A 20,279-nucleotide genomic window follows, 5' to 3' on the forward strand; every position below is an offset into this window, starting at 1 on the left:
AAAATAAATGGAAATATATACCATGCTCATGAATAGGAAAAATAGTTAAAATGTCCATATACTACCCAAAGCAATTTATAGATTCAATGCAATCCCTATCAAAATACCAATGGCATTTTCCACATAACTAGAACAAATGATCCTAAAATGTATATGGAACCATGAAAGACTCCAAATAGCCATGGAAATCCTGAGAAAGAACAAAGCTGGAGATACGTTTATCACACTACCTGATATTAAATTATACTACAGGCTATAGTAAACAAAACAGCATGGTATTGGCATAAAAACAGACACAGATCAATGGAACAGAATAGAAAACCCAGAAATAAATCCATGCCTATACGGTCATTTAATCTATGACAAAGAAAGCAACAATTTACATTGGAGTAAAGACAATCTGTTCAAAAAATGGTGCTGGGAAACCTGGACAGATACATGCAAAAAAATGAAATTGGACCACCTTCTTCCTCCATATACAAGAATAAACTCAAAATGGATTAAATACTTAAATGTAAGACCCAAAACCATAAAACTCCTAGAAGAAAACATAGAAAGTAAATTCTGAGACATTACCCTTGGTAATACTTTTACCAATATATCTCCTCAGGAAAGGGAAACAAAAGAAAAAATAAAGAAATGAGACTACATCAAACTAAAAAGATTTTTCACAGCAAAGGAAACCATCAGCAAAACAAAAAGACATCCTTCTGAATGAAAGAAGGCACCGTGTTTCCCCCAAAACAAGACCTAACCAGAAAATAAACCCTAGCATGATTTTTAATAAGACTCCCCCCTGGAAAAAGGCCCAATGCATGTTTTGGAGCAAAAAATGTAAGACCCGATCTTATTTTCAGGGAAACACGGTATTGCCAATGATGTATCTGATAAGGGGTTAATATCCAAAATTTATTAAAAAAAACTCATAAAACTCAACACCAAAAAAACAAACAAGCCTCAAAAAATGAAAATAGAACAACTTTATGACCCAGCAATTCCACTCCTGGGTATTTATCCAAAGAAATCCAAATCACTAATTCAAAAAATATATATGCACCCCTATGTTTACTGCAGCGCTATTCACAATAGCCAATATATGGAAACTACAGAAGTGATTATCAATAGATGATTAGATAAAGAAATTGTGGTACATTTATAAAAGGGAGTATTACTCTGCCATAAAAAAGAATGAAATCTTCTCATTTGCAATACATGGATGGACCTAGAGGATATTCTGCTAAGCAAAATAAATCAGACTGAGAAAAATACCAAGTGATCTCAATTATATGTAGAATCTAAAGAACAGAATAAACAAACAGAAATAGACTCATAGATACAAAGAACAAACCGATAGTTGCTAAATGGGAGGGGGGCTGGGGGATGGGTGAGGAAGGTGAAGGGAAGTACAAATTAGTGGTTATAAAATAGTCACAAGGATGTGAAATACAGTATGGAAAATACAGTAAACAATATTACAAAAACTATGTATGTTATCAGATGGGTACTAGACTTATTGGAGGGATCACTTCATATATTACATAAATGCCTAACCACTGCATGGTACATCTGAAACTAAATAAAATAATATTGATTATCAAGTATAATTTTAAATATATATATAGTTGTGCCATGTAAAGTACAGCATAGGGAATATAATCAATGATACTTTAATAGCGATGTACGGTGTCAGATGGATAGTAGACTTCGTGGGGTTATCACTGTGTGAGGGGTGTAAATGTCTAATCATAATGTTGTTTTGTACACCTGAAGCTAATAATAAATAAAATATCTTAATAAAAAAAAGGTTCTGTGACTTCAAGCGAAACGACATAGAATGAAAACATTTTACCATCAGCTAACTGATATAAACAAGAGTTAAGTTCCTACAGCAGCTCATCGATGTTGAAACAAAACATTATGCAAGGATCTGCTGTACTCAATTTAACCTCCTCACCCTTTATAGGGAGAAAATACCTAAGTCTTCCTTTGAAACAGAAATCAGTAACAAAAGTCTATCAAGTACCAATAACCCAGAGTCCAAATAATCACTATACTACACATATACTTCTATCTAGTAAAATGACTGTTATTGTCCAATCCCTTTTTTCCTAGTCTTTTGGTCAGTTTTTCAAATTCTCTACTTCCAACATAACTATGCGATTAAATCTTTCCGAATCTTTTTTGTCCTTGTCCAGGAATTGCCAGACATAGATGCCGTGCTTTCTATGTAAAATTCTAAAACAACCCCATGACATATGTATAATTTAATCCACTTTACAAATCAGGAAAGAGAAGCTAAGCCCAAGCAGGACTTAAACTCAGGGGTCTAACTCTAGGCTCCAAATTCTTAACCACTGTTTTATTCAGCAAACACTTCTGTGTACCCTCTGTGCACCAGAGTATAACAAAGGAAAGGACCCAACACAGAGACACAGTTGAAGAATCTGGAGAAGTGAATAATCAATAAAGCAAGGCTAATAAGCAGGTGAGAGATAAGTACAGGTGGTAGTGAAACTGATCATGAATTTGAAATCTCTATCTGGAAAGCTGAGGTAAGTTCATACATGCTAGTCCCAATTTTCTTAGAAACTCAAGAGTGAAGCAGGTGGGAACTATATGGATGTTGAATGATTAAAAAAAAAAAAAAATTCATTTCACACGGCAGTCATTCCATTTTAAACACCTCATACTGAAATACATCAAGTAACATTTTTCTTCTAAAATCTTCCCAAGTAATTTTAATTGATAATAATTATAATCATGCACTAGGTAACATATATTCGTAATAGATGCTGTGCCATTACATACTCGTATATTAATTCAGTTAACGTTTACATGAGGTAGGAACTATTCCTTTACCCTCTCTACTCATTAAAAACCAAGACTCAGAAGATAAGGAATCTGCCTGGGCTGCCCAAGTCGCCCTTGCTGGCAAGGCCAGAGTCAGGATTCAAATCCAGGAAATCGGACTCCAGGATCTATTTCATAGCCACTATGTGACTAATGGGTAAAACAATTTTTAAAACTTACATCTCTTTTATTACAATGAACTAATTAAAAAAAAATCAACATTCAAGTAAGTGGATTTCAAAGATAAATAACAAATCTCCAGGACCAGTTTAATTAAAAGACTTATAAAATAAACACAAAACTTGAGATCACGGATAACACTAATTCAGTAAGCATATTACGTGGTTGCTTTTCAAAGGAAAGAAGCAATAATTTAGCCTAAACTGACTTATGAAATGTAAGAGCTGTTATACAAGAACTCTCAGTCCTTTTTATATCTGCCTAAAACAGAAAAGAACAATCTCTGGAAGAGAGCTACAACTGACTCCACAGTATTCTCTGGTGGTAGCTGCTAGGTCCATCTGAATCTTCTCTAAGAAAATATTACAAAGGGCACTCTGTATGCTCACCTCATTGCAGTCATCTACCTCTGAAAAAAGATGACTCATCTATTTTCAAATCCCAGACTACAAAACAGTTAAACCACTACTAAAAGCCATTGTACATTCAATGCATCCATCAAACACTTTCTTAATTCCATAAACACAAGAGTACAGAAAAGTTTTTACTATTTCTATATTGTTCAACAACAGAGAGAAAAATTTATGTCTTAATTAGCTGTGTGGCACTAGCAAATTACTTCACCTCAATGAGTTTTAGTTTTCTAAACTGTAAACTGTAAATATATGACTCCAAGGTTCCTACTGAGACAACTGGACATGTAAGTCCCTAGTCTTCCTGGACCATAATAAAGAGTGAGAAAAACGTTACATCCCTGCCCATGAGATGGTATTAAGGCAAATGCTCTGCCTACATTCTAACATTTCAACAAGCATCTAATCTTAAACACTTACCTGGTGTTCTTGTGGCATCTCATTCATCTACAAATTATAACTATTTAATATTTAATTCATTTTCATTTTGTATGATACAATTAAAATGGAAAATCAAGTAATGTAAAATCAAAGGAAAATCTGCACACAAAAGATCAATACAAAATTACCTGACCACTATACAAAACGTTAGGCTAAAACCCAAGCAAGACTCTTAAACGCACACTATCTCTATGTAATGGTTAACAACCTTGCAAAGTCAATAGGGTATTTAATTAGGGATAAAGATAAGAGTTAACATTAAAACAAACACATAAATAAGGGTACTTTGCCCTATTGCATTGAGTTACTTTTACTAACATCTCACAGTTGTTTTTATAGGCACACCTCATAGACATTATGGGTTCGGGTCCAGATCACCACAGTAAAGTGAAGGTGGCAATAAGGGGTCACACAAACTTTTGGATTTCCCGGTGTGCATGAAGGTTATGTTACACCATACTGTAGTCTATTAAGTGTATGACAGTGTTGTGTCTAAAAAAAGTACATTTCAATGTAAAAATACTTCACTGCTAAAAAATGCTATCACCTGAGGCTTCAGCAAGTCATCTTTTTCCTGGTGGAGGGTAGGTCTTGTCTCAACATTGTTGAAAACGCAGTATCTGTGAAGTATAATAAAGTGAAGTGCAATAAAACGAGCTATATCAGTATTTCCTGAAGGTTGCTAGATTTACTTTTTAAAAAAATTGTGGTAAAATATACATGTAACATAAAACTGCCATTTAACCTTTTTTTAAAATTTTTTAAAGCTTTTATTTATTTAAGTGTGTTTTTCCAGGACCCATCAGCTCCAAGTCAAGTAGTTGTTTCAATCTAGTTGTGGAGGGCGCAGCTCACAGTGGCCCATGTGGGGATGGAACCGGGAACCTTGTTGAGAGCACCGCGCTCTAACCAACTGAGCTAATAGGCCGCCCCATTTAACCATTTTTAAATGAATAGGTTGGTGTCATAATTTTTAAAATATGCTTTTTAAAAGTTGCAAAAATTTTTTTGCAGAATAAGTTATAACTGAGTATTACTAATTTTCTTGAGATCATCTTCCATTAAGTTGAATAATTTAGTATCCATTGAATATTCAATTATATTTACGTATATTTATGTACAAGAACTTACATATTAAAGAGGCCACTTAAAAACAAGCTAAAATAGAAATGCTGATATTAATATGACAAGATCAGCATGTGATAAGAAAGGTAAACTAACCTGCTTATGAACCTACAAAAAATTAAAATCACCAGAAAAGTATTTTAAAATACTGAATTATTGTTTCAAAGATTCATTTTTGGCAACCTACAAGCACACCTATATTTTCTAGGCTCTAGAAAAGATAATTAGGACGTATGCTCCAGAACCGCTGTTGATCACAAATTAGTTGTATGGCACCTCTAAGCACTTACATCGTCACAGAACAGATGTTTCTTAATATAAAAACATTTGTATATTTAGATAAAAATAACCTCAACTCCAAAGCCACCTGCATGTTTATTTAGTATGTATTACAAGCCTTCCCATAAACAAAATAACCTTCATTTTGTTAAAATCATAAACAAAATAAAGGTGTACCGTGATTCTGGAGGTACTAACACCTGTAATGAGATAGGAAAACAAAGAATCAAATGAACAACTACCACAAATAGAAGAGAATTACTGAAGTGCCTAAGTAAAAAATTACTGTCTCTAGAAAATCAATAGAGATTAAGTTGGTAGACTGATCACACACAACTATACTTCTTTCTTAAACCTCTATAAACAGGACACAGGAAAAAAAGAAGAGACAAAAGCAGCAAAATTTTACAAGCTGAAGAGCACATGCATGAGTAGTTAACTAACTCTGCTGACCTAAGTTTGCCAAACTCCAAAATAGTGATTGAAAAGACTGAGAAACTTCTCGATTTAGGCTGCTGAATCCTCAGAAAGCTCAGACACCTGTAGCTGCAGATGTCCCTGGAATAGGAGGTGGGTAGCTAAAATGAAGTAGGGAAACCTCTACATCCTTTCCCTCCCTCCATGTTGATGTCAATAGGTCTTTCCCCACCCTGGCACAAGGTCCAGACTTTTATTGTTTTTAGAGGATAGAACCTTCTCTTGGGTTCACCAAGCATAGGTGAATGCTTCAGTACCATGCATATGAAATGTCTACTCTTCCACTGATTCCCAGAGAGCTATATCCACACTCCTATCTTCCAGGCAGCAGACTCTTTCCTGAAAGACTTCTTCCTCAGAAACACTTTTCTCTGTGGGATTAGGAACCAGCAAAAAGGAAAGACCTAAAAATAATGACTCGAGGTTCCCCATCAATTGGCCAAAAGAATCATCTAACAGTGAAGCTCCAAGTTAAAAGCCCCACTCACTCTTCCAAACTACTTTCTATTTCCCAATTCTTGATCATGAGCTGGCCAATCAAGAATTATGAAATACATAAGGAAAATTTCTAATAAAAAAAATAGTTAAAAGAAATAAAAACAAAGGAAAGACAGAATGCAGGAAAAAGAAAATGTAAAATGAAAAACCACAAAACTATCAATACTCTAGATGAGTAAGTGATGAGCAAAAGACCATAAAAAATTACCCTTTCTAGGGCCGGCCCGGTGGCTCAGGCGGTTAGAGCGCCATGCTCCTAACTCCCAAGGCTGCCGGTTCGATTCCCACATGGGCCAGTGGGCTCTCAACTACAAGGTTGCCAGTTTAACTCCTTGAGTCACGAAAGAGATGGTGGGCAGCGCCCCCTGCAACTAAGACTGAACACAGCACCTTGAGCTGAGCTGCCGCTGAGCTCCCAGATGGCTCAGTTGGTTGGAGCGCATCCTCTCAACCACAAGGTTGCCGGTTCGACTCCCACAAGGGATGGTGGGCTGTGCCCCCTGCAACTAGCAAGGGCAACTGGATCTGGAGCTGAGCCCGCCACAACTAAGACTGAAAGGACAACAACTTGAAGCGGAATAGCACCCTCCACAACTAAGATTGAAAGAACAACAACTTAACTTGGAAAAAAAAAAAGTCCTGGAAGTACACACTGTTCCCCAATAAAGTCCTGTTCCCCTTATCCAATAAAATCCTTAAAAAAAAAAAAATTATCCTTTCTAGTACAAAAAAAGAGCTTCCGGAAAATAAAAGTTTAGCAGAAATGGAAAACGCAGAAAAAGGGTTAAAAGATAAAAGCTGAGGAAATAAAGCAAAAAAAAAAATAAAAAAAAATAGAGCATAAGAATTATAGCTACCATTAACAATGTGCGTGTGTCCCTTAACTTATGGGCCAGGCACTTTACTAAGTTTAGCCGTCATTTCAATCTTCACAGCAATCTTGGAAAGAAAAATATAATTTACTCATTTATAAAATATTCATAAGAGTGCATTTAATTGAGTAAGATGTATATAATAAAGTTTCAGTTATTGACCGTTACTTAGTTTGCACTTGCCAAAGTAAGAGAGCAGATGTGTACCCCAACTGGGCTGGGACTAAAGCCTGATCCTTTGTACCACACCATATTGCAAATTCTCTAGGAACACTGCAGAGAAAAATGGCTTTTCTAAGTGATAACTGGGTCAGTGACTTGTTACCCTGTCAATCTGTCCCAACTAGTCCCCTTTCCCTATGAAGACCCATCACATCTCTAGAACCATACCCACACCCCATCTCCCTAAACTATAGGAAATGTTAACTATCACCACTTCAGATACCCTAGGAAAATTACCCAGTTGAACAATGTCCACTCCTAAAAGCTAGAATAGCACTCTCTATTCTGACACCTTGTCCTAAGTCTAATTACTGAAGATGGGTGCTGTGAAGCATAACACAGTAAGTGCAAAGCCAAGTTTGGTGAGAAGCAAAAAGGGCAAAGGGAAGACATCAATACTACTGTAGGAGATAAACTAATCACAAGTTTCTTTGTAATGATCAAGGGAAAACTGTTTGATCAGCTTGAAAGGATAAAATAGGCAGACCAAAGACTTTACAGGATCCCAGATAATGTAAAATCAGATTTTTTTTTAAGCCACCATTTTGACACTCCTAATAAAATTATTGATTCAGGTAAGGATTGGTGTTAAAACCATTAACTAGCTAACAGAGAACTGGGCATTTTATTGTACTAAAATGAACACCAAATAGATTACTTTCTGATAACAAGGAAAAAAAACACATTAACTTCCTAATGTGAGGATCATGCTGTCACTATCAATCTCAGAATCACAAGTGGTGTGACAACTAGATTATTTCTCTCTTGATGTGATGCTAGCTGGAGGGCTGTCAGGGTACATAAACATAAATCTCCCTCAAATATAAGATAGAAACATACAAAAAAATACTCTCCATTAACCTTAAAACAACATAAGAGTCAGCAGATTTTTTTCAGAATCCAAAGCAAAGAAAAAGTTCTATCCAATGGAAAGAAAGAAAAAAATTGTTAAATGCACAACATGTAAAATGGAACTAACTTTAACACCTATTTTGGCACGCTAGAAAATACTCATGGTGTAAATATAAGCACCCACTCCCAGTGCTTTCCCAGTGATTGCCCTGGCTTGGCTCTGGGAACTGGGTCCACCCAAGCAATTAGCTCTTGGCCATCAAGATAAGAGGGAAGTAAATCCCACAGAAGAACATGCTACTATCCTACTCAACGTAGTAAACAGAAAAGCGGCGTGAAATTACTCACAAAAGCGATGTCTGCGTCCTTAATTTCTGTCAAAGCTTCACCAGGTTGGCCTAAAGGTGATTCCTGGTCCTAGAATGACAGGAGATGGAAAATGGTTTACTTACAGCCAACCCGGAGGCAGCACGGATCCCAAACACCAGAGGGAGGAAGCAAAGGGACAAGTAGTCAAGGAGTTTCAGCTCTCTTCTGCCCTTCCCCACCCCAACGCAGTGCAGAAACTGGGTTAAAAAAATTATAGGAACCGCAAACACTAGACAAAGCTGAGGCTGTTTCTTCAAACCACAGAACGGGAGGCGGACCGCACCAAGCCTGCTCTGAGAAAGGTGGGGGGAGACCACCTTTACCTCCAGACCACCGAATGGTATTCCCTCGCAAACTGGCCCACCCGGCGTCACGCCCGTCAAGGCGGGTACCAATTCGAAGGTAGGGGCGGCTCACGTCACGACTGCGCTGACTCTCCCACAGCTGCCCCAGCAGTAGCGCTGGGCCTGAGACTTGCCCCCCCACTCCGTCCGCCATTACAGACTCTCCCCAATAAGATCCGAAGAGGAGCGCGCAGGAGGGTCCCGGCGCAGACGCAGACCCTCGCCCCCCAATACCTGGAGGCCCGCGGCTCCAGCGCAGCCCGGGAAGCCCGACCACGACCGCGCGCCCCTCCCCCGCCTCCCCCCCCGCACAGAAAGGGAAATACCCACGAACCCCCATCCCAAGCGCCCCACGCAGCGTCCTCACCCGGCCCTCCCGACCTCGCCCGCACGCCCGCAGCCCTCGGGCCGCACACGCGCCGGCGCCCGTGACAGAAGCGGAGCCCGAAGCAGCCCCAGAGACTTGACGCGCAGCGGCAACGGCGGCCGCGCCGCGAGGTGGAGGCTCCGGAGGCCGCCCTCACCCATCTCCGCCTCTCCGGCCGCCTCCGCCTCCCGAGACTGCGCTGCGCCAGCCACCCCCACCGTCGGTGGACCCGGACTGCGAAGACAGCGGGGACGAGCCTCACCCGGTTCTGGCTGCGGCTCCGCGGAACGAACCTCCCCTCCCCCGGCCCACCCCCTTCGGCAACGCGCACAACTCCGCTCGGTCCAGTCCCGGGTTTAGCGCTGGTGAGCAGAAGCAGGCGGAGAAAGCGGCGGCGCGGCCGAGCCCGGGAAGGCCCCGCCCGCCGCAGCCCCAATGGCTGGCGGGGAGGGCGGGGCGGGGCGCCCGGGATATGTCCATTGGCTCCGTCGGCCTTCCTTCAGGACCCCCTCGAGGGGGTGGTCTGGAAGGCTGTCCATCAGGCGCAGGGCATATCCCCGGCGCTTTCAGTCCCTTGGCACCCCTCTCCGCCAGCCCGAGCCCTCGGCTGCGTCCCCTCCCTCCTTGCCCCCGCCTCCCGTCCCACCCCCACCCGGTCCGTCGGGTTAGGCGGCCCGACTTTTGTGGCCGGGTTACTGGCTGTGGACTCCGTCCCTTGGGGACAGGGGACTCCCCCGGGGCCGGGACAGCCCGAAACTCTAAGGCGGGTGTGCCCAGGCCGCTATGGCGGCTCCCAACGGCCCTGCATGGGGAGGGAATTGGCCTCTGTGTCCCCAACGTCCTCCCTGTCCATCTCCTTCATGCCCCGTGCGGGCCGCCGAGCATGAGGTGCTGCGGGGCCAAGCAGAGAGCGGGCGGCGGGCGAAGGCGTCCCTGAGTGTTCCTGGGGCGGACGCACGTCCACCCGCGCCTCGCCCAGTGGGGAGCAGTGGCCCCACCGCCCGTTATGGCTGCGGGAGGAGACGACGTCTTCCATCTTGTCGGGGCCGCTGTGGTGGGGGGGCGGAACTTGGGACCCACTCGGAACCAGGCCCGTGGGGCTGGGCGACGTGTCCCGGGAAGTTCCCGCTGGGCTGCGCCATTCGGCTGAAGGGACAACCCCGCTGTCGGCGTCGGCGCCCGGAGACAGGCGCGACAGGGTTGGCGACCCAGACGCCACTCCCCGCCCCACCGGGCAAGATGGAGACGCTGCGGGCGCCCCTGGAGCCGGGCCCCTGCGGACAGACGGGCCGGGGGCGCACGCGTGTCCCTTGGTGACTCCGTGGTCCTCCTGCGTCTCACTCTAGCGGCTGCGAGTGGTATTACAGTGATGGAGTTGGGTTTAATAGAAGTTCATTGTTCGGCCACAATATCAGGAAATACAGATAACATGATTTTTTACAAAACAGGTTGAGCCCCCTTTGATTACTTCTTCTGGGGTGTGATAAAGGCACAGCTTTATTGAGTGACAGACGCAAATCATGTAAGACAAAAGGATCTTCATAGATTGATGAGAGTCCTGGATCATCTTTCCTACATAGTGCTGTATTTCGTGGACATTCGTAATGCCACCAAGATTTTTAATTTTTCAGTCTTCAATTGTTGGTTGGAAATAAACGAAGTAACAAACATACTGGCAACATTTTCGTAACTGTCGTAGGTTATAATCTTCCCTTTACTGTTAGGCAAAGCCATAGATAAATTGAGTTAATAATGCTCTATAGAGACAATTTAAAGTATGGTCTATCAGAGTTAAATGTTAGATTCAGTAGCCACATGTCATATTGTTGTGCAGGAGACCCTGCTCGCTGCGCCATTTGTCATTCGGGGCGTCTGGTGGGGTCTCTTCTCCCGCTCCCCACATAAGAACACAGGACATGGTGAGGCCAAAAAGTAACACCCACGGAGCCATAGGTAGGGGAGTCATACCACTATACTCTCGCTGGCGGCTGGGTTGGAGACACAGGAAGCAGGAGCCACACTGTCTGCAACCTGCTGTCCACTTCTCTGCAATCCGCAACCCGCACTCTGCCGTGCTAACTGCAATCTGTGCTTGCCAGCCCAGCCACCATCTTCTTGCTAGCCCCCCTTTTTTTTGCTAGCGTAGCCATAGCAGTTATATTAGTGCCCAATGGCTCACTGGTTACAGCTGACGGCCAACTAGCCATAGCTGATGGCCAGCCAATCACAGTTGATGGCCATTTACTACCTGAGCCAGCACTTTTCCATGTGAGGCCGAGAGCCTGGAAACTGCTCACTGGGGCTCTGTCCCCACACATATCATTTGCCCAAGCACCGTCTTGCTCACCATTCTCTGACAGTGATACTCTTCAAAGAAGAAAAATTGATAACATTTGTTTTCCCTGATAATCACTGGAGTACCAGGTCCATTTTGCCAACGAAAACTCTTACCTTTATGTGCTGCCACGATTCCAGGGAATGTTGAAAATTTAGAACAAGGAAAAGTCTTCATGGTGATGATATATACTTCAATAAATTTAATGTCATATAAAATTCATTTTCTAAATTTTTCTTTAGTAAAGGTAGTCACAATGGTTTCTATACAGACCACAAGAGCAAACTAAAGAGGCAATATTATAAAGCTGAATGACGAACTTCCCAAGGCAGAAGACTTGCATTCAAACACTTGTCTGTTCCACCACTAATTACAAATCCTTGACCATCTCTTACTCTCCCTCAGCCTCACTTGCTATTTTGTAATAAAAAATACAGGATGTTGTGAGAACCAAATAAAAATAATTTGTGAAAGTGGTAATAAGACAATGTTAATTTATTTTGGATCTTGTGATAATTAAGGACTCACCATTTGTGGAAAGGCAGAGAAGCATTGTGACTAAGTACACTTTCTGGAGCCAGATTGCCTGCCTTTGAATCTTAACTTTCTCACCAGCTGGCAAATTACTTAAACTCTCTCACTCTTAGCAGGTAACATATCAGACACTGAATATTTCCATCATTTCCGAGAACCTTATAGGAATTCACTGTATTCATCTTAAACATTATTAGGAGAAAGGGAAGGAAGATTGAAAAACCTATCAGTCATCTTAAGCTTTTCAATCTTTGTTCTTTCTCTCCTAATAAGTTTTCTTCATTATTTTATTGTTTAAAATACTTCTTTTGTTTTGTTGTTCTATTTAAAATAATCATTAATTCCCTTAGTCTCTTTTCTCTCTAATCCTCCACTCCTACAAATGTTTTGATCTGTGCTTATGATATCTTGTATAATATTGGATCATGATTTCAGAATATTATACTAAGCCACTTTCCAAGAATAAATTTTGGTTCCAAGTACGTTTTCTCCAAGGCTTATTCATTTTGTATATTGATTTCAAGCATTACATCTTTTCTTTTTGTATTACAATAATGTGCTAATTTTGCATTAAAGATTTTTTTGATTCATAAATTATTGTAAAGAATGTTTTTCTTAATGTACCACTGAGAAAATTGAGAATAATAAAACATAAAATTTATCAAGCACCTACTATGTGTCAGGTGCGATTCTAAGTGTCATATGTATGATAATACATTAAATACTAAAAATACTCCTATCAAGTATTTTTGTTATCCACATTTTACTATTACCCATGTGTTCAAGATGATGAAACTGAGACTGAAAGAGTTTAAGTAATTTACCTATGATCACAAAGCTACTGATGATAGAATTAAGATCAAATGCAGGCAATCTGGCTCCAAAAAAGGTACTCTTAGTCACAATATTTCTCTGCCTTTCACTAGCAGTAAGTCTTTAATTATCAAAAGATCAAGATTAATTAACATTGCCTTGTTGTTGTTATTGTTAAACAGTCATTAAACACAGAGAAAAACCCTAGTACTCACATACAGTAACAAAAATAAGATTGCTCAAATTCTGTTTGTTCATCTCTACTATGACAGTGCTATCATTATTTATTTCTAATCTATTGTTTAAATGAAGTAATATGGAGTACCACAGGTTGGAGACCTAAACTGCCTATGAAGCAATCTCTAATGATTTAGAGTTAGAAACTTACTCTCAATATAAAGATGTTTAACTGAGTGTACTGAGGGTGATAGAGTATTGGGAGTTTTCCTAATTAACTTCTATGGAAAAAACAATCCTTATCAAATGATAAGCAGTAAAATATTTTAACTAGGAGTTTTAGGATTATTCTAACTGTTCAACAGTACCTGTTTAGTTATTCTTTAGTACATAGACTGACACAAGATAATTTTAAGAAGTATTTTACCACTGACATTATTTAAAACGACCTACACATAGTGATATAATAATAAAACACACACTAATTCTTAGCAGATTTTATCATCTTTAATTTCCCAACAGACAATGCAACTTATTTTATTGGGGAAGGGGAACAGGACTTTATTGGGGAACAATGTGTATTTCCAGGACGTTTTTCCAAGTCAAGTTGTTGTCCTTTTAATCTTAGTTGTGGAGGGTGCCATTCAGCTTCAAGTTGTTGTCCTTTCAGTCTTAGTTGTGGAGGGCGCAGCTCAGCTCCAGATCCAGTTGCCCTTGCTAGTTGCAGGGGGCACAGCCCACCATCCCTTGTGGGAGTCGAACCGGCAACCTTGTGGTTGAGAGGATGCGCTCCAACCAACTGAGCCATCTGGGAGCTCAGCGGCAGCTCAGCTGAAGGTGCCGTGTTCAATCTTAGTTGCAGGGGGCGGAGCCCACCATCCCTTGCGGGACTCAAGGAGTTGAACTGGCAACCTTATGGTTGAGAGCCCACTGGCCCATGTGGGAATCGAACCGGCAGCCTTCGGAGTTAGGAGCACGGAGCTCCAACCGCCTGAGCCACCGGGCCGGCCCCAGGAATGGATTTTTTGTGAGAGCCTCCAGAGGGACCACAACCCTACCAACACCTTGCTTTTGGCCCAGTTAAACTGATTTTGAACTTCTGTCCTCCAGAACTGTGAAAGAATACATTCCTTTCTTTCTTTTTAATACAGTTATTATCTCCCTGTTTCTGTGGGTTATAAATCCAGGTATAGCTTAGCTAGTCCTCTGCTTCAGGGTCTCACAAGCTTGCAATTAAGCTTTGGCCAGAATCACCCAGGTAACAGTAAAAATTCAGGCTCTGTCTGCACAATCACTGTCCTGGGATTTTCAAAACTGTCGGGGTCACAAAAGACAGAAAGGCCAAGGGGCCATCCGGGCCACCGAGACTGAAGGACATGAAAGAGACATGGCAACTAAATGCAACACTTGTTCCTGGACCAGATCCTGGATTAGGGTGGGGCAGGAGGAGTTGCCATGATGGAAAATATTAGAAAAGTTGATAAAATCTGAATACTACATGGTAGTATTGTATCAATAGAATTCCATACTTCTATATTTATGAAAGAGAATACTCTCGTTATGAAGAATTTAAGGGCAAAGAGGCACTATGTTTGCAACTAACCCAAATCATTCTGGAAAAAAAACCAAATGTGTGTATAGAAAGTGAAAGGGAGTCACAAAGCAGATGTTGCAAAATGTGAGCAATCAGTGAATCTGAGTGAAAGTGTGTATAGGAACTTTTGTACTATTTAAATACAATTATCTAGGTTTCAAATAATTCAAAATATTTTTCTCTTAAAAAAATCTGGATTTGTTACTTTTTGGAGCATTTTGATTATTACATTAATTTCTTTGTTTAAAAAATATTCCTATTTCCTATTTCTTCTTGGGTTAATTTTAGTAATTTTAATTTTTCTTGGCACTAGCCCATTTTATCTAAGATTTCAAATTTGTTGACATAAAATTATTCACGGAGTTTTCTTTATAGAAACTGAGTTACAGTTATGTCCTATTTATTATTCTGACTACTGTTTATACTATACATGTACTCGCTATGGTGTCAGTGGTCTACTTTATTAATCGTTTCAAATTAAGTTTTTGATTACTTTTATCCTTGCTTGTCATTGAATATATTATTATTGCTTTGATATTTATAGTTTCATCTTTTTTTTTTTTAGATTTGTTATGTTGTTCTTTTTCCAACTCTGAGTCCAGTATGTAATTCATTAATTTTGTTTTACATTTTGTCCAGAAAGGGTAATAATGTTCACATTTCTTGACACGGACTGCTTTAGCTTCATACTACATTTAAAAAATACAGTACTTCCATTTTTGTTTTGTTCTAAAGTTTTATAATTTTCATTATGATTTCTCCTTTGACCATGATTGTTTTGAAGTGGATTTTAAATTTTATAAACATGAGTACATTTATAATGTACACCTGCATTTTAAAATTTCATTAAGTATTATTCTGTTTTTTATTGATTTTATTTTTATGCACTGCAGTCTGTGAAAGACCTATTCTTTCAGATTTGTTGAGAAGTCCCTTATGACCTACTTGGTGGTCAGTTTTTGCAAATGTCCCACCTTTGATTGAAAAGAATATTTGTTTTCTAATTATTGAGTGAAATTCAACCTTTTAAATTTATTGTAAATTAAAACCATCCATAAGCTAAACAAATTTTTTTTTCCTGCTTGATTTTATGAAAATGTGGCATAAGTGGATTTTCAAATTTCTCTGTATGGTAATGATCGATTTTGTGTGTAAGGTGCATAAAATATCAGAACTCTTAGACTTTTCTGGTTAGTGTTCCTTTTATCAATTAGTTGGTTTTTTGTTTTGTTTTGTTTGCCTATTAATGCATTTTGCAGTAAGGTCTATTTTATATGATATTATTGCTTCACTAACTTTCTTTTGCTTAATATTTAAGTATTCATTTTTTAAACTCTTTACGTTCTGTATTATTATGAATTGGAGTATCACATAAGAAGCACATTGATGCCTTCTTAAAAAATTCAGTCATTAAGTATTTATCTTAATAGGCAAGCATAATAAATCTATTCATATTCACTGAAATTATTTATATTTTAGTATTCATTTTTTGTTTCCTAGTTACTAAGTTTTTGCTTATGTGTTTTCCTTCTTTCTGATTGTGATGGTTTTAACACACATTCACAAATTCTTGCCACGTTTCCACTTAATTTGTGATGCCTGGTTCCCCTCTCCTTGGGCATGTACTTAGGTGCTTGCTTCTGATGAATCAAAAAAAGTGGAAATGACAGGGTGCAAATTTGGAGACTGCTAGTGAAGAACTGAGGCCTCATGCTGTCACATTACTGGGCCTCAGAGCATATCTGCCAGCCCCCATCAAGCCTTCAGATGACCATGGCAATGGCCTATATGTGGACTGCAGCCTCATAAAGGACCTGGAAGTCAGATCCATCCAGCTGGACTTGTTTTGAATTGCTGACTCAAAGAAAATGTGAGATAAAAGGGGTGGCCAGATCGCTCAGTTGGTTAGAATGCCAGCTCTTAACAACAAGGTGGCCGGTTCAATTCCCGCATGGGACAGTGGCTGCACCCCTGCAGCTAAAGATTGAAAATGGCGACTGGACTTGGAGCTGAGCTGCGCCCTCCACAACTAGGTTGAAGGACAATGACTAATGGGTCCTGAAAAAGCACACTGTTCCCAATATTCTTAAAAAAACCCGAAAGGTGATCATGCTATAGATACTGTTTGTAATCTTTTTTTTTTTTAATTGGGGAAGGGGAACAGGAATTTATTGGGGAACAGTGTGTACTTCCAGGACTTTCCCAAGTCAACTTGTTGTCCTTTGAATCTTAGTTGTGGCGGGCGCAGCTCAGCTCCAGATCCAGTCCCCATTGCTAGTTGCAGGGGGCACAGCTCACCATCCTTTGCGGGAGTGGAACTGGCAACCTTGCGGTTGAGAGGACACACTCCAACCAACTGAGCCATTCGGGAGCTCAGCTCAAGGTGCCGTGTTCAATCTTAGTTGCAGGGGGCACAACCCACCATCCCTTGCGGGAGTCAAGGAGTCGAACCAGCAACCTTGTGGTTGAGAGCCTGAGCTCCAACCAACTGGAGCCATCTGTCCACTTGGAAGCTGAGAGGCAACTCATTGACTTCATTCTATTTGTGGAGGGCGCAGCTTGCTGGCCCATGCGGGAATCGAACTGGCTGTGCCGCTGCCCAGAGCTCATGCTCCAACCAACTGAGCCACCCGTCCGCGCCATGTTTGTAATCTTTAAAAAAGGAAAAGAAAATGTAAGATAATAAATACGAGTATGATCAAACAAGATGGTGAGTGTTTAAGTTAAAAAATGTATTACAGTAAAAGACACATTACCATTAATACCCTCAAAATACTGTCCTTCACTTTGAACACACTTATCCCATCATTCTTGCCTCTTTCTGAAGTACTTCTGGAAGTCCTCTTTCATGAGTGTCTAGTTGTGCTGTCATGGCTGCCTCGATGTCCTGAATCGATTCAAAACATTTACCTTTCATGGTCGTTTTGACTTTGGGGAAAACCCAGAAGTTGCACAGTGCCAGATTCGGTGAATAAGGTGGATGAGGACACACTGTAATGTTTTTATTTGATAAATTGCCTACCAGAAGCAATGTGTGACTCGGAGACTTTCCATGGTGATCAAACAATCCAGTGAATGCCCCTGCTGAGTACCACCCAATGGTAAGGCAGGGATCTTCAATACGGGAAGTGGTGCGTCGAACCTTAGTAACAGTGTGTGACAAGTTTCGACTTGTTCAGTGCAGTCAGTCGGGTGTAAGCTATGGTTGACAGAAGGTGTGTTTTAAAGTGTGTCCTGGGAAGGACAGGTGGCACAGTTGGTTAGAGCGCAAGCTCTGAACAACAAGGTTGCCGGTTCAATTCCCACATGGGCCAGTGAGCTGCCCTCCACAACTAGATTGAAGACAATGAGCTGCCGCTGAGCTTCTAGAGGGGTGGCCGGATGGCTCAGTTAGTTAGAGCACGAGCTCTCAACAACAAGGTTGCTGGTTCAATTCCTGCATAGGATGGTGTGCTGAGCCTCCTGCAACTAAAGATTGAAAACAGAGACTGGACTTGTAGCTGAGTTGCGCCCTCCACAACTAGATTGAAGGACAACGACTTGGAGTTGATGGACCCTGGAGAAACACACTGTTCCCCAATTAAAAAAAAAGTTCAAAGTGTGTCCTAAATTATCTTCCATCATGACAACACTCCATGTCACACATCGTTTCTGGTATACGGCAATTTCTGTCAAATAAAAACATTACAGTGTGTCCTCATCCACCTTGTTCACTGGATCTGGCACCAGGTGACTTCTGGCTCTTCCCTAAAGTCAAAATGATCTAGGACATGGAAGCAGCCATGACAGAGCAACTAAAGACACTGCTGAAAGAGGATTTCCAGAAGTGCTTCAGAAAGTGACAAGAACAACGGGATAAGTGTGTTCAAAGCGAGGGGAGTATTTTGAGGGGCATTAGTGGCAATGTGTCTTTTACTGTAATAATTTTTTTTATTTAAACATTCACCATACTGTTTGATCCAATCTCGTATAACAGGTATATAGTAAGGAGAAATTTTGCCTTTGACTTCAGGACTACTTGAAGGGAGTATCTTTGTTAGCCTAGGCTTTGGTCACTGGAAACATTAACAGTGTGGCTTGTAATGGGGGCATTGGCTATGCCATTATCAGCTCCAACCTCTGGAGGACATGTAGACTTAAGGTATTAGCCTGACCCCTGGAAGGGGCTGGAGACTAAAAGTCAGTCACATGGGAAGTATGTGATTGATTGCTAATAAAAACTGTGGATACCAAAATTTGGTGAGCTTTCCTGGGGCGCAATACTCTGTGCACAAATCATGGCCAAGGAAAATTATGTTCTTCATGTTTCTATGTGGAGAGAACAACCAGAATATCTGCCATTGGACCCTTCGCAAAGTGCCCCATGCATCTCTTCCCTTGGTGGATTTTAAGCTGTATCCTTTGCTTGTAATAAATGGTAAAGAGATTAACATACTGTTAGTTCTGTGAGTCCTTCAGCAAATTATGAAAGCTGAAGGTAGTTTGGGGAACCCCCTGACAACTGGTGTCAGAATGTTTCTTATGGGAACTGTTTCCTCAGACCTTCCAGTTTGACTTACTCCTCACTACAGGACATTGGAGTAATAAGGGATTGGCTAGTGGGAAGTGAAAAGAACTCTAGAAAATACAGGAACAACAGATAGAAGGAGCAGCTCCTTTAGGGCAAACATGGAGTACCCAAAGAAGACACCTACCCTTATTCTGCTAGAGGTAAGATTCAGATCTTGTTGGATGGCACAGGACCATAACTCACAGACTGGCAGAGCATGCACTATGTTGCTGCCCCAGTGGAACTTTCTGGAAATCTGCCTACTGGAAGTTACTGGAATTCCTGGTGTTGTGTCAGTGTAACTGACTGAAATCCACTCTCTGGAACTTGCTAAGATTCACTTTTCAGGGTGCTGGGGAAAGTCGTCAACAGGGAAATGCCTCACCAAAGTCACTCCACTACAAAGCCCCCTGAGGGAAGAGGCTCCAAGGGAAGATACCATCTGCTGGGTGTTCATGCCACCATTACCTGCATGACACAGGCCCTGCAGAAGTTGTGAACACTGTGGGAGCCTGCTGAAGAAACATCTGGACCAGGATGCAAAAACTTCTCTTCCTGCAGTGTACTCTTCAGACACTCTCCTGACTACACTTAACATTACACCAGCTGGAAAAGGAAAAACATTTAAAGGATCCAAACCCATTTCACAGAGTAGGCAAAAAGGGATAATTTGGAGCTGAAAGGTAATAAACTGATAACCAACATAGATACTATCAGGCTGGTCCATCCATTAGAAATGCTTCCATCTACATTTACCTAGTGCCTTTATCATGTTGATGCTAAGTCACTAGGTCATTGCCTAGAGCCTTTATTGCAATAGGGGTGACCTTAATTTTAACTGTCCTGGAATTAAACGTGATTCTTATTATTCTTTCATTTATATACTACATGATTACTTACATTTTCCAACATGTATACATATATTGTTTACCATTGCTTCCTAAATTCCACTCTTTGGTTCTTGTTTAAAGTCCCTGCTTATTGAAAT

General features: G+C 40.9%; 1 protein-coding gene across 5 annotated transcripts in view; it reads right to left on the reverse strand.

Annotated features, from left to right (window-relative positions):
* The window catches only part of ZMYM5 (zinc finger MYM-type containing 5), a 31,982-nt gene extending 22,292 nt beyond the window's left edge, over positions 1 to 9,690 (reverse strand). For 2 of the 5 annotated variants that reach the window (XM_074330108.1, XM_074330110.1), the window contains exons 1-3: positions 9,552 to 9,690; positions 8,558 to 8,626; positions 4,432 to 4,504 (exon numbers count right to left, since the gene is read on the reverse strand). The gene's annotated coding sequence lies outside the window, so the exon portion shown is untranslated. Of the gene's footprint in view, positions 1 to 4,431; positions 4,505 to 8,557; positions 8,627 to 9,289; positions 9,427 to 9,551 lie in introns of those variants that run through there. The other 3 variants (XM_019749612.2, XM_074330109.1, XM_019749617.2) reach the window with 3 other exon arrangements.
* Between the last annotated feature and the right edge of the window lie 10,589 nt (positions 9,691 to 20,279).

This window comes from Rhinolophus sinicus, linkage group LG04 (assembly GCF_036562045.2).
Source record: "Rhinolophus sinicus isolate RSC01 linkage group LG04, ASM3656204v1, whole genome shotgun sequence".
In the NCBI taxonomy this organism is placed as follows: domain Eukaryota; kingdom Metazoa; phylum Chordata; class Mammalia; order Chiroptera; family Rhinolophidae; genus Rhinolophus; species Rhinolophus sinicus.